Source organism: Montipora capricornis, chromosome 3 (assembly GCF_036669925.1).
Source record: "Montipora capricornis isolate CH-2021 chromosome 3, ASM3666992v2, whole genome shotgun sequence".
Taxonomy (NCBI): Eukaryota; Metazoa; Cnidaria; class Anthozoa; order Scleractinia; family Acroporidae; genus Montipora; species Montipora capricornis.
In genome coordinates, this window is record NC_090885.1 from 57,316,467 (window position 1) to 57,328,746 (window position 12,280).

General features: G+C 41.1%; 1 pseudogene; it reads left to right on the top strand.

Annotated features, from left to right (window-relative positions):
- The window catches only part of LOC138040632 (PAN2-PAN3 deadenylation complex catalytic subunit PAN2-like), an 89,030-nt pseudogene extending 85,713 nt beyond the window's left edge, over positions 1-3,317 (top strand).
- Positions 3,318-12,280: the final 8,963 nt, after the last annotated feature.

The following is a 12,280-nucleotide window of genomic DNA, read 5'->3' on the forward strand; positions in this document are numbered from 1 at the left end:
GATTTAGACGCCACAATGTCCTCCAAGCATCTTACTACCTTGAAAACGACTTACCGCAAGCTGCGAGCTTTGGTCGCTAGAAACTGTCAAGTTTGTTGGTCACGGACTGAAAAAGGATTTCAGAGTAATAAATATTCTGGTACGTAATGTTCATTAATGGAAAACGCATTGCCTCTTCTTGGTTTTTTAGTGCTTGTGTACCCTTGAACCCTTGGATTCTTTTCTTATTCAAGCAATTTGAGTGAAAATACACTCTATGGACCACTTTCATCATGGCAGCCGAAATAAAATGTTCTTATGTTTTAATGCTAAAAATGCCTTTCTAGAATTTATTACACATAACGGTCACCGACGTTAAGTTCTGTTGGACGGGATTCATGCCTGGATGGGTGACTGTCTCAAAACACCCTTCGCTGAATACTGTGGGGAGTCAGGCTGGCGCATTGGTTGTGAACCATGCCTCCCATCCCTGCGATTTATTTGACCGGAAGTTAAACCTGGGACAACCAGAGTCCAATTCAACCAGTGGGTAGAACGGGTGTTGAACCCGGGATCGCCGGGTCTCAAACCGGGAAAGCGCACTGACCAATGGGCCACACTGCCTCTTGAATGCTTTTAGCAAACAGGAGGCGATGACCTGAGCTTGACTCCTCACGATTTTGATCCCAAGACTCGCACTGGTTTGTGACTAGATGTCCATCAGGCACCCGGCACGATTAATTCACACTTTACATGTGTAGTTGTGTTGATTTTGCGCTTGGCACGCTGTACGAAGGGTACGATTGAATATTTGTTTCACCATTAGGTCCGATTGACACTAATATAAGAGAATAATTGGTCAGCCACCAGTTATGAAAGTGGTCTATTAAGCATCTGTTTAAGAGTTAAGATTATGGTTGACATGACACTATCCCGTTGAATTCGCCTGAATATTTCGGGTGTCTATATGAAAATCGTCGTGATAACTTGAGTGCGAGCATCACTTTCCGCCATCTTTCGTCTATAACCCGCACTTCAAAAACCATTACTTTTCTTCATTAGTCCTTTCAAGGCCGGGAACACATGAGCCCAACAAATTGACCTGCTCTCAACTGTGTGCCGGGCTTCATAGCTCTGGCATAGCCTTCGACCAGGCTCCGCAGTTGGGGTTGGACGAAAAGGAACGTGGCATAAAAACTTGGCAAGCGAAGCGAGCCGAGTGGGGTAAAAAAATTGGCGAGTGAGGCCACCTGGATTTTTCTGGTGTCTATAAGAGACAATTGATTGAAATATGTATATATGTACATTATTTATATCGTATATATTAAAGGGAAAAGCAGAAAAATAATAATACTAACGTCTATAAAAATGTATGTCAAATTTAAGAGAAATAGCCTGTTTAAAAAGATAAGTATCAGTATCAGTATGATCATATGGTCCTCTGCCCTAAGGGAAGGTAGTTAAGTATTCCAAAGCGCTGGCGCGGCCACAGAGAAAGCTCTATCAACAGTTGTTCTTTTTCAGGTGTCTTTAAGAGACAAATGCTTTAATTGTGCTGATAAGTAGGGGTATCAGTTTCAATCTTTCGTCTACAGCCCGCGCTTCAAACAAACTTTTTTTTCCTCCATGACTCTATTTTGTAATCCACCTTTGTTTTTCCAGGTACCAAAAGAACAAATATTTAACACCGTTGAGCTGTTTCATCTTCCCCGACAGCGTTACATCTCACTTCGATTTCTTGCTTGGTATTTCTTAGGTAAAGCGACTCGAATGTTTTTATTTGCCTTTTATGTCTGCGTGTTACCAATGGCTTCATCGTTTGCTCTTACAGATGCGTCTCCAAGGTAAATATTGAGTGGTAGGTCGAATCATCATTCCGCTGACCGCCGGACCGTCTAACTCTGTACTAAAATTAAACTAACCGACTGTGGATCTGATCGAACGACTGACGGACGGACTATTTGTGAGTCTTCCCCAGAACCCGGAAAATAGCCTGACTTCTTTTTGTGTTTTGTTTTGGTGGTCGTATTGGTCAAAAACCTTTCCAACTAATCGACCTAGGCCGACCATCTGCTGATAAATAGACCACAACACCGGGCGCTCTGTGCCGTATTCTTTGACTGAGCGAGTCACTGTCTGAGTGAGAGTGACGGACTGACTTATAGAATTATTGACCGTCCAACAGATTATTAGCCTGCGAACGCAGACGTATTTCCGGCCGTCGTTTCTCTCTAACTGACTGACGAAAATTTGGTTTTATCAAATGAGTCAATGAAGGTAAATTAATCACGGTATGAAATATCTTTAACTTGAAGTTTCGAGCGTTCATTCCCTCTGACGAAGGGCTATCTGTGGAAACGTCTGCTGTGGTTAATTAACCCTTTCATTCGCACGATCGAAACGTTAATCCTCCCAACTAGTACCGTAAAGTTCTTTGTTGGGTAGTCATGAGAATTTGGTACTATATCAAGATCACGCATCTTAAGCAGATAATAATCTTCATTCTCAATACCTGAATGACATTTCGTTGAGTTTGTGAGGAGAATTTACAAACCGATCACTCCTGGGGTTCAAAGAGTTTTAATTAATTTACCTCTATCATTTCATTTTTTTTTTTTGTCTTACTTCCTACCGACCCAGCACCACAGTTTCTGTTTAAGGCCATCCTCTTTTTTCTCCGTTTAGAGTCGTCCGACCGACCCAAAGTGTTGCTATTTTCAAAAAAAAAAAGTAACGACGTAGTTAAACCATTTTCATGTCGCATAGGAGTTTCAGTGGTTTATCCTTTTTCCCATGTTGTCTTAATTTTACAATAACATCAACCAACTTTTCCGCCATATTGATTTTGGGTTCACGTCTTGTTGTCTTCCAGGGTCCGCAGCAATGTTGCTGGCGTAGCAGGCCGCCATTTCCGAGACTACTTGAAATTTTTTTAGGTTTTTTTTTTTTTCAAACCGACCGACCGACCGACCGACCCAGTATCAGGAAACGCATTCGACGCTAAACGAAAAAAAAAGGGGGATGACCTAAATTAATCCTTGCATTTATCTGACTGGATGAGCAGCGCAAAAGCAAAAAGGCCTGTTAATCATCATCATAAATGGTTAACTCTACGGTAATAAGGTTGTCTTCGTTATTTGAATGACAATTCAATTGTTTCAGGTTTGACAATTCAGTCGGAAACTCATGACAGTACTGAAGATGCCAACACAGCTTTACAACTGTACAGAAAATACGAAGAGTTATCAGCCAGAGGGGAGTTCAAAAACGTTTTAAGACAAGTGTACGAGCACGGTAGAAAATCCGGTTGGCAGATAGGAGACAGCTCTTTAGACTGAGTAAAGAAGATTCGCAAACACTTGGATGAGAGAACCTCTCCAGCATATCTTGAGTTTGACTGTAAAGGGAACCTCCACTTCGACAAAAAAATAACTTTAAATCACAGGAAATAACAGTTACAGTCAAGTCAGTCTAAAGTATTTTCAAAGAAATTGTGTGTATCCGAAATAAATAAGGTTTATAATTGCCTATTTTTGTTTTCAAATTTTGTGGGCGCCGCCCTCTTGAATAATTGTGACGCGTTACAGTTGCCGTGTTGTTATTAGACAAAAGCTGTTTGTGTCAGAGGAATAGGGCATCCGTAACACGTCACAATTATTCAAAATGGCTGCGCCCGCGAAATTGAAAGTGAAAATAAGCGATCTTAAAATTCACTTTTCTTGATATAAACACTGTTTTCACACTGTAAGAGTGGAGGCTCCCTTGAAAGAACAGCTAAACCTTCAAGTTTTCACCTGGACACAAAGGAAAGCCTGGTACTTAGAAATGGGCAGAAAGGCGCACAGTGCATGAATGCTTCAATGTCATAGGCCAATATAAATCAGCGTGAGCTCAGGATAAACTAGCCTGGAGGAATGGATTTGCCTCCAAAGCAAATTCTAACGACGGAGCGTCTATTATCGTGGTAACTGAAGTCGCGCGTAGAAATCGTCAAAGCCCCGACAACACTGAAAGCGTTTCCTACCTCTTTTCTTTGCGGCTTCTCTGTTCGTATCATGGCCTGCATGCCGCCGATATTTTGACGCGCGCAACGACCTCGTCCGCTGCGCGGGTAACTCGTTCGTTTTTTTTCCGTCCTATGCGTTTAGCCTTAGTTGAGTTTTCGCGATTCGCGTAAGCGTTAAGAAACATAAGCATCAAGTCTTTCTACCTTTTTATCATCAAATTGTTGTCTGCGCTTGGGTATTTCTATGCACATATCATCAAGACCAGGCGTAAACCGGATAAGACGCTGCGTTATACGGTGTACTATATGAAAGAAAGAGAAAGCTTAGATACAACCATTTCAATCAAATGTAAACTAAGCCTTACGTGAACGCCAGTGACTTTACTCCGCCTATAGAAAACGCATCTTGTCATTCTCTTCTTGAAATTTCGGTTATAACGAGGTGTGAACATCCATAAAACGTGTCATTGGTTTGACCGACGACGGAGCTAGTGAAAGACGTGTATACATTCTTCCTTGGAAGTAATAATCATCTTTATTTAAGAGGTAAGTCATTTGGCGCTGGTGTACTAAGTTGGAACACTGTTCATTGAAATAAAACCAAATTATCTCAAATCAAATCAAACTGATGTTGGTTTTTGAGGAGAGGGGAAAATCGGAGTACCTGTAGAAAAACCTCTCGGAACAGAATCGAGAATCAACGAAATCAACCCTCATGAGGTAGTCTGCGAGCAAACGGTTCATCGTACTGTGAGCGTTCAAGCTCAAATACACCGTCTGCACGCCGGCATCATACGAGGTTGAGTCCGGGATTCGAACCCAAGACACATTTCCGAATTCGTCCACAAACAGAAGTTCTAAAGTGCTACTACGACCAGAAAATCAATTGTTCTTTTCCAAGTGACGCACGTTTTAAGCCCTGTACTCCTGTTTATTTGAACTGGAATTTCATTAGTTCCTACAATTTATATTGATTGTGAAATCTTCGGAGAGCTGGATCGATGACAAAATGACGCCCAAGACTCAATCTTTTAAGAATGCAATGCGTGCGTAAACGGCTGAATTAATAAGTGGCACAGGAATTTTGAGCTTTCAGACTTTTAAACTCGTGTTTTGTATATATAAGAAGTCGCGTTTACGCGCTGAAATTTTAAGGGGAGTGGCACTTCACTACACGAAGACAATGGTTGGTAAGGAAGCTTTTTAGTCAAGAGCCCTAAAAAAGGTTGCATGTACGGTTGTGTGAACTAACTTTTTCAATGGAAATCTGACATCGCTTCAACCGAAAGGCGCATGCGCAACTAGTCCCAGCCCTCTGGGAACTGGTATTTTGACAACTGTATCAAAGGAGGGCCTTATGCATGACGTCATATTTTTTGGGAGAAATAATAAACAATTATTGGATGAGGTTGAGCATGATATCATGAATTATCAAAACCGAGGTCTGTGTTATCTGCGAAAGCCGAAGGCTGAGGCAGATAACACAGTCACGAGGTTTTGATAATTCATGATATCATGCGAAAACCGAATTCAATAATTGTTTTATTATACATTTTTCACATAATTCATCCTCAGAAACTAGAAGTTATTTGTTGTAAAAAACAGAAGGAGGTTATTTTTTATCATTAATGCTACTAACTGCCCTGTTAGGGGTTATCAAGAACGGGATATTTAGGTAAAAAACTTATAAGGATATGAGATATTTGGGAGGGAAATTAACAGGATGCAGGATATTTTAAAAACCGAACTGGTATTATAGTGATACAAACCACAGGAATTATCGGGATAGAGGATATTTAGGGATATGGGATACTGAGATTCGTCCCTTCCCTAATGGGGCCTCAACAATCAGCAAAGCAATACTATCACAATTTACTTTTACTAAAACTTTTTTAGGAATTTCAAGATGAAAAGGTGAAATTTCTTTGGAATACTGTCTGGAGATCGGCCGCTTCATTCGTTTGCTTTGGTTTGTGTATAAAACAAAATATAGTGTATGTCTTTTTATTTGATTGTTTAAGGCCTTTTTACTGATATTCTTTTCAATTTTTTGTTCCTGTAATAGGAGGAATGGATTTATTTTTCGTTGTCGAATGTCATTGACTTGACCTATCACATACCATCATTAATTTTGATATTAGGTTAAGTGTCTACTTAACAATTATTCCTCGAGAACGCGTTGGATATGAGAGAGACCACTGAGAATTATAATGCAGAAGACTTCTAATCTTATAATTTTTTAACTTCTTTTTCTTTGCTTGATTTTATTGTTGTTTTTGGTTGTTAAAGGCTTTTTTTCCAATCTTCTTTTCCCGTTTTTTGATTCCTGTATTGGGAGAAATGGCGATGGAATCCCCAAGCAGTGCCGTTGCTAAGCGGGTCATGTGAGCGTTCTGAGCCTGATTGCCACTTACATGTTTTTTTTTTTTTGTTTTTTTTTTCACGATTTGTTGTTGTCATCTCAGTAAACCAATTACGTATAATTTACAGTCTTTCATATCCCCGAGAAGGTACGAGAGATAAAAGACTCTGGGATCGCAAAATCCCAGTAACGAAGACATAAATCCTTTTTTATATACTTGATTTATTTTCCCGTCTTTGATTCCTATATTGGAGGGAATGGCGTTGGAATTCCCAAACAGTGCTTTCTAAAACCCTGGCCAAACGAGAGAGAGAGTTGAGATTCTCGCTCTCGTTTGGCCAGGAACTCTCATCCACTCTCGGCTACTCTCATCGACTCTAGGGAGCTGCTCAAATTTCTCATGAGAGTTGGCGAGAGTTTTGTCTCGTTTGGCCGCGCACGAGAGTTTGACCGAGAGTTTTGTGGCCAGCAATTACCGTTTTTTCCAGCAGACCCAGATTAAAAAGGAAAAATAATATGGCGTCGGACTAGGGGACCAAGGACAACGCCAAGGCTTTTATAATAATAGTAATATCTGACCTGCTAATCGCCCTTTCTCGCAGTCGGAGACTGAATTACTAAGGGCGCAGCTCAACAAGGTCGGACAGAAGGAGCTGTGCTGCCGGCTAGGCGCTCTGCCCCTGAACACGACCCATGTATGACCTCGGAGCTCAGCACCACAGCCTGATTGAATAGGCCGGGAGTCGATTTTGAGGAGGGAGGAAAACCGGAGTACCCGGAGAAAAACCCTCGGAGTCAGATTGAGATCGTCTGAAACTCAGCCCACATACAACCTCGAGGTCAGAGTTGAACCTGGGTCGCAGAGGTGGGAGGCACGATTGATGACCACTAAACCACCCTGACTCTTAAAAAAAAGGTGGAGTGAAAATTTTTGCACCAATTGACTAATACGAGGTAAGACCTTGCCTCTGGGATGTTTCCTCCAAAGATTATCGCAATAGGAAGTGACAGCCAAAAAAATAAGACACTAGAAATAAACATGCGTAAGCTTGCGCACAAAATTCATTTTAACGGTCTGGCGAGCTGAATATACCGGCTGGCTAATCGCCATATTTACGTCTGAAAGGGTTTTCCCACGGTCTCTCTTTTTTACACGTGAAACTCTCGCTCTCGTTTGGCCAACTCTCGATCACTCTCAAGAGTTTCAACTCTCGTCAACTCTCATCAACTCTCGCTCTCGTTTGGCCAGGGCTTGATGGCTGGTGTTGACTCACAATGGCCAAATGAACACACTGAGGGTGTTGCACTGCCACGTAGTAAAAAATTAAATCCGAAACCGTTCAAAGAAAGAAGCCAAGAAAATGAAATGTTACGAAAGACTAATACAAAAAAAGCTGCTCCAAGTCTCAAGTCTGTTTGGTGCATTGTTTCTAAGTTATTTGCCGAAGGAACATGTCTATCAATTTTACAGAGCTTTATATGGAGACGCCATGTTGGTGTTCCTTGGCTGGCCTCTACTCAACAAAACAGCTGGACCTCAGTTTAAGATAAAAGGGGGGGGGTACTCGATGTAGCCCTGGTTGGGGAGGTGCGGCGCGGCCCTCATTCCCTGACCCTGTTTAAGACAAATATCGCTGATTTTCCTACCCATTTTAAGACAGAATTCCGATTTTTGATACCCTGTTTAAAACATTTAACCCAGTTTAAGACAAAAATTGATAAATCGATACGGTGATTAAGACAAAAAATGATAAATTCGATACCCTGTGTCAAGACAAAAATCCCGGAAAACATACCCTGGCTGGCCGCATGTCCCCATTAAGGCCTTATAAGGGAGTACCCTTGGAGAGATCAAGAAGACGAGTGATTTGGATCATAGTTTCAAGGAGTTGATGGAAAAAGACCGTGTGTTCACATGTGAGAGGCATTTTGAAGGGTCAGTGTCACTTGAAGTATAGGCTCAAAATCAGAGAGCCGCTATTGGTTGGTGCCTTTGAAGTGCGCCGGCTTTGATAACCAGTCTGCTCTACTAACTATGATCTGAGTTACCTTCTTGGTGACAAAGGCGAAATTTGAAAATTCCAAATGCTGTATTCTCAAAACGAAAAACGCTACGGGGTCTAAAACTGGTAAAATATTTATGTCTAAGTAACTTTTTGACCTGGTATGGATTAAAAAATCAGAAAACCCTGCAGCTGTGATTTTACAATTTGATGACGTCATGTGAAAACACGCTACTGATAAGCTCAAAAGCTTGGCACAATAGCCGATTGAACACACTAACCACACATGATGACCGGTGACTTGTTACAGATTTGTTTGAAATCGCTGTTTGTTTTTTCCAGATTCCTCATCTTTCTCCACTGGCCATCGATGAGTATTCTGTTCCTTTATCTTCAATTCCACTCCCAGTGTCCAAGTAAGTGATGTAGACTACGCTGTTCAAGTGACGCATATTCTTAAGTTAACTTGAAGTTACAACCGTCATGTTTATGCTCATAACCAAATGGACGGCTGCTTTGAAGAGCACATTGTATCTTGCCTCGTTTCGTTAAGAACTGAATTAATTTTCCGCAACCCCGCATCTCAGTTGTTTTTACACAACCACTTATATATTGCAAAGTGTCTTTTCTCTATTAGAGATGATTAGTGAAAAAAATCTGGGAGACACTGTCACCGTCACACTTCTTTCCTCGCATGCGAAATGTTCACTTCCGGTTGCCGTCCGCGTATCAAAAACCTCGTGTGCTTTGAAGCTCCCTAATTTGGCGGTGTCACTTGGAATACCACAGGGAGACTACGTTTTAACTTCAACACCGCTTCGGTTTAGTTGTAGACGCATATATTAATTTCCTATGCACTTGTTCTTTTGAGAAAATTTGAGCCCTGTTGGCCTGAGTTACTATTAGGATGAGAGATGAACAAGAACAACCTTGTTATTTACTTTTTTTTGTCCTTTTTTTCAATTTTATTCCAGTAGTCGACACAATTCGTTTCTATCATTTCAATGGCATCGCCTTTGTTTAAAGGGGCAGTGACACGCTATTTTAGTCAAACTTCAAAACACTAAAAGACCAAAGAAGAATGCTGTAGTTTTGTTACCAATAACCATTGAGTGTACTGAAGCTATTCTTAGTCAGTGGATAGCGTTGAACGCGCTTGCTGATTGGCTACTCAAACTCCGGTTATTCTTTGCATCGATATTCATCTCCGAGTAATTCGCGCGGAATTTGCGGCCGAAAATATTGTAATCTTCGCAGGAATAAATGATTTAAAATCATCCTTTTGTGCTATGTATATTTAGTATATAATAAAAACAACTATTGACCTGAGTGTCGGTGGCTAGTGGTGGATCTCTCTACCTTACCCGACTAGTTGTTAATTTTTTTGCGGCCAAGGATGGAGAGAATGCGACAAGGAATGGATGACACCACATATTAAAGGCTCAATTAGCGCTCGCCAGAAGGCCTTTTCTATATGTGACAAGGAAAGATACATTCAGATGAAAGATAAAGTTGCAATTCTCATCAAGAATGCAAAACGCAAGTTTTATGAAGCAAAGGTGAGTGAATTTCGCATGTCTAATCCACGCAAATGGTATAAATCTGCTCTGCGGTGCCGAAAGACAAAGAACAACACCTACAGCTCCGTCATCTGATGAGCTAAAAGAGGTTGCAGATAAGTTACTGCAAGCCTTTACAGCACCTTGGAAAAATAGAAGGGCGACGGCTTTGCTCAGGGGCAATTGAGATCTAGAATTTTCGGAACATTTCTTTTAAAATTTCTTCCTTGCCTGCCTGTCCTAGGATTTTCGAACATCTAAAAAATGGTATAATTGCCCATTTTTAGCGGATTTTTACCCTAAAAAGGTCACCTAGAATTTTCGGGAGCCTTTTTTCTGGCTGAAATTTTCGAAAAGGTAAGTTTTGATCCCTGTAATTTTCGGATCACTAGACTTTCAGGTAGGAAATCCGAACAGATGAAAAATTTTTAGGGGGTAAAAATATGCCTATATCTACCGTTTAAATACTAAAATACGTTTAACAATGCTGTTTCAGTGGTTTTGAACTATATTCTCGTTGGGTGCCCCTGTTTGCTGGCCTCAGAAATGTCTGATAGACTGCAAGATAGACCACCTCCCCTTCCAAGTATCGGTCAAGTAAAAGCCATAATGAAACATCTTAATGGCAGGAAGGCTACAGGTTGTGACGAAGTACCGACGTGGCTCTTGAAATCTTTTCACGAAGAGATAGCGCCTGCTTTTCATGACATTATCTGTGCTAGTATACAGCAGTGCAGTATCCAACAGCATACAAGCACGCGTTGATTAGTCCTGTACCCAAAGTTAGTAATCCAACGGACATTAATAACGACTTCAGACAAATCTCTGTCCTTCCTCAAGCTGCGAAAGTTCTTGAGAAAATCCAACTCATGCTGAATAAAAGTAACATGAAGATCGACGCTACCCAGCATGCATTTCAGGAAAAGCGGTCAACTGTAACGGCACTCACAAGTATAACCCAAGATTGGTTCAATGCTACTGAACCAACGAGTCCGTTTTGCGGGGTGCATGCTTTATTTTTGGATTTCCGCAAAGCGTTTGATCTTGTTGATCACGCCACTTTACTTGAGAAACTAGCTACCATGAATATCTCTGGCAGTTTCTGGAACTGGGTTCAAAGTTATCTCTCCGGTAGGACATAGGTTTAATAAGCTCCCAGGGGTAGTTTCTTGTAGTGGAGAGGTTATAGCTGGAGTTCCTCAAGGCGGGGTTATTTCTCCTACCCTGTTTAACATATGACATATATTTATTGCACAAAGAGCTATCCGTATTTAATTTTTGGCGACTTTCTGCGGACACCATCTCCAAACTTAAAAAAAACTGGTAAGGTTTTTTCAAGTTTCAATCCATTTCCATCCTCTCCATCCATGGATGCAAAGAATACCTTCCAAAGAATAGCTTCAGTGCACTTTAACTCTTATTGGCAACAAAAATCCACCATTATTTTTTGGTCTCGATTGATGCGAACAACGTATTTTATTGTTTTGAAGTTTGACTGAAACAGCGTGACACTGCTCCTTTAAACAGCTGCAAGTTTACAAGAGCGACACATGCGTAAGCACAAGCATTCCCAAGAAACACATTGAGGCGCATTTAATGATTGTTACGTAGTGTCCTACAGAAGGTACTGTGAACGAAATGATATATGAAAGGAATCATATATTGGACTGCGGATATGAAATCAAGTGAAGCTATGATCGTCGCAGTTATGAACGCAATTCTAGCAATTGCGTAGAGAAGCCTGAAAATTTCAGGACTTCAATTAACGGAGTTTGAACCTGTGACCTCGCGATGCCGGTGCGACGCTCTACCCATCTGAGCTATAAGTCCACTGATGCTGAGAGCTGGTCATTTGTGCGATCAAATTTTCCCTTTAGTCATTTGACCAGCTCCCAACGTCAGTGGCTTCAGGAGCTCAGTTGGTAAGAGCGCACCGGCCTCGCGAGGTCACGGGTGCAAACCCTGTTGAAGTCCTGAATTTTTCAGGCTTCTCTACGCAATTGCTAAAACTGCGTTCATAACTGGGAGGATCATAGCTTCACTTGAGATACTACTGTGTTAAGGATAAAAAGCTGATGAGCTAATTACCTATGTTCCTTTTGCTTATGCATAAGTTGCCAGTGAAAACTAGCTTAACTCTTCACTTCTACAACACTTTGTAACGATTCCTGTTCTTCCGTCGTTAGGAACTTGATATTTACGAACAGTTTTTTCAAGTTATACAGTATATTGTTTCGAATGTAGCCTCTCACTTCAATATCGTGGCCGGAAACATTGAAATAATATAAGTCCTAACATCTTTCCAGAATTTCTCTTTAGACGATGATCCTGGTAGCATTATACCAAAGCACTACAGAAGAGTGGAGATCAA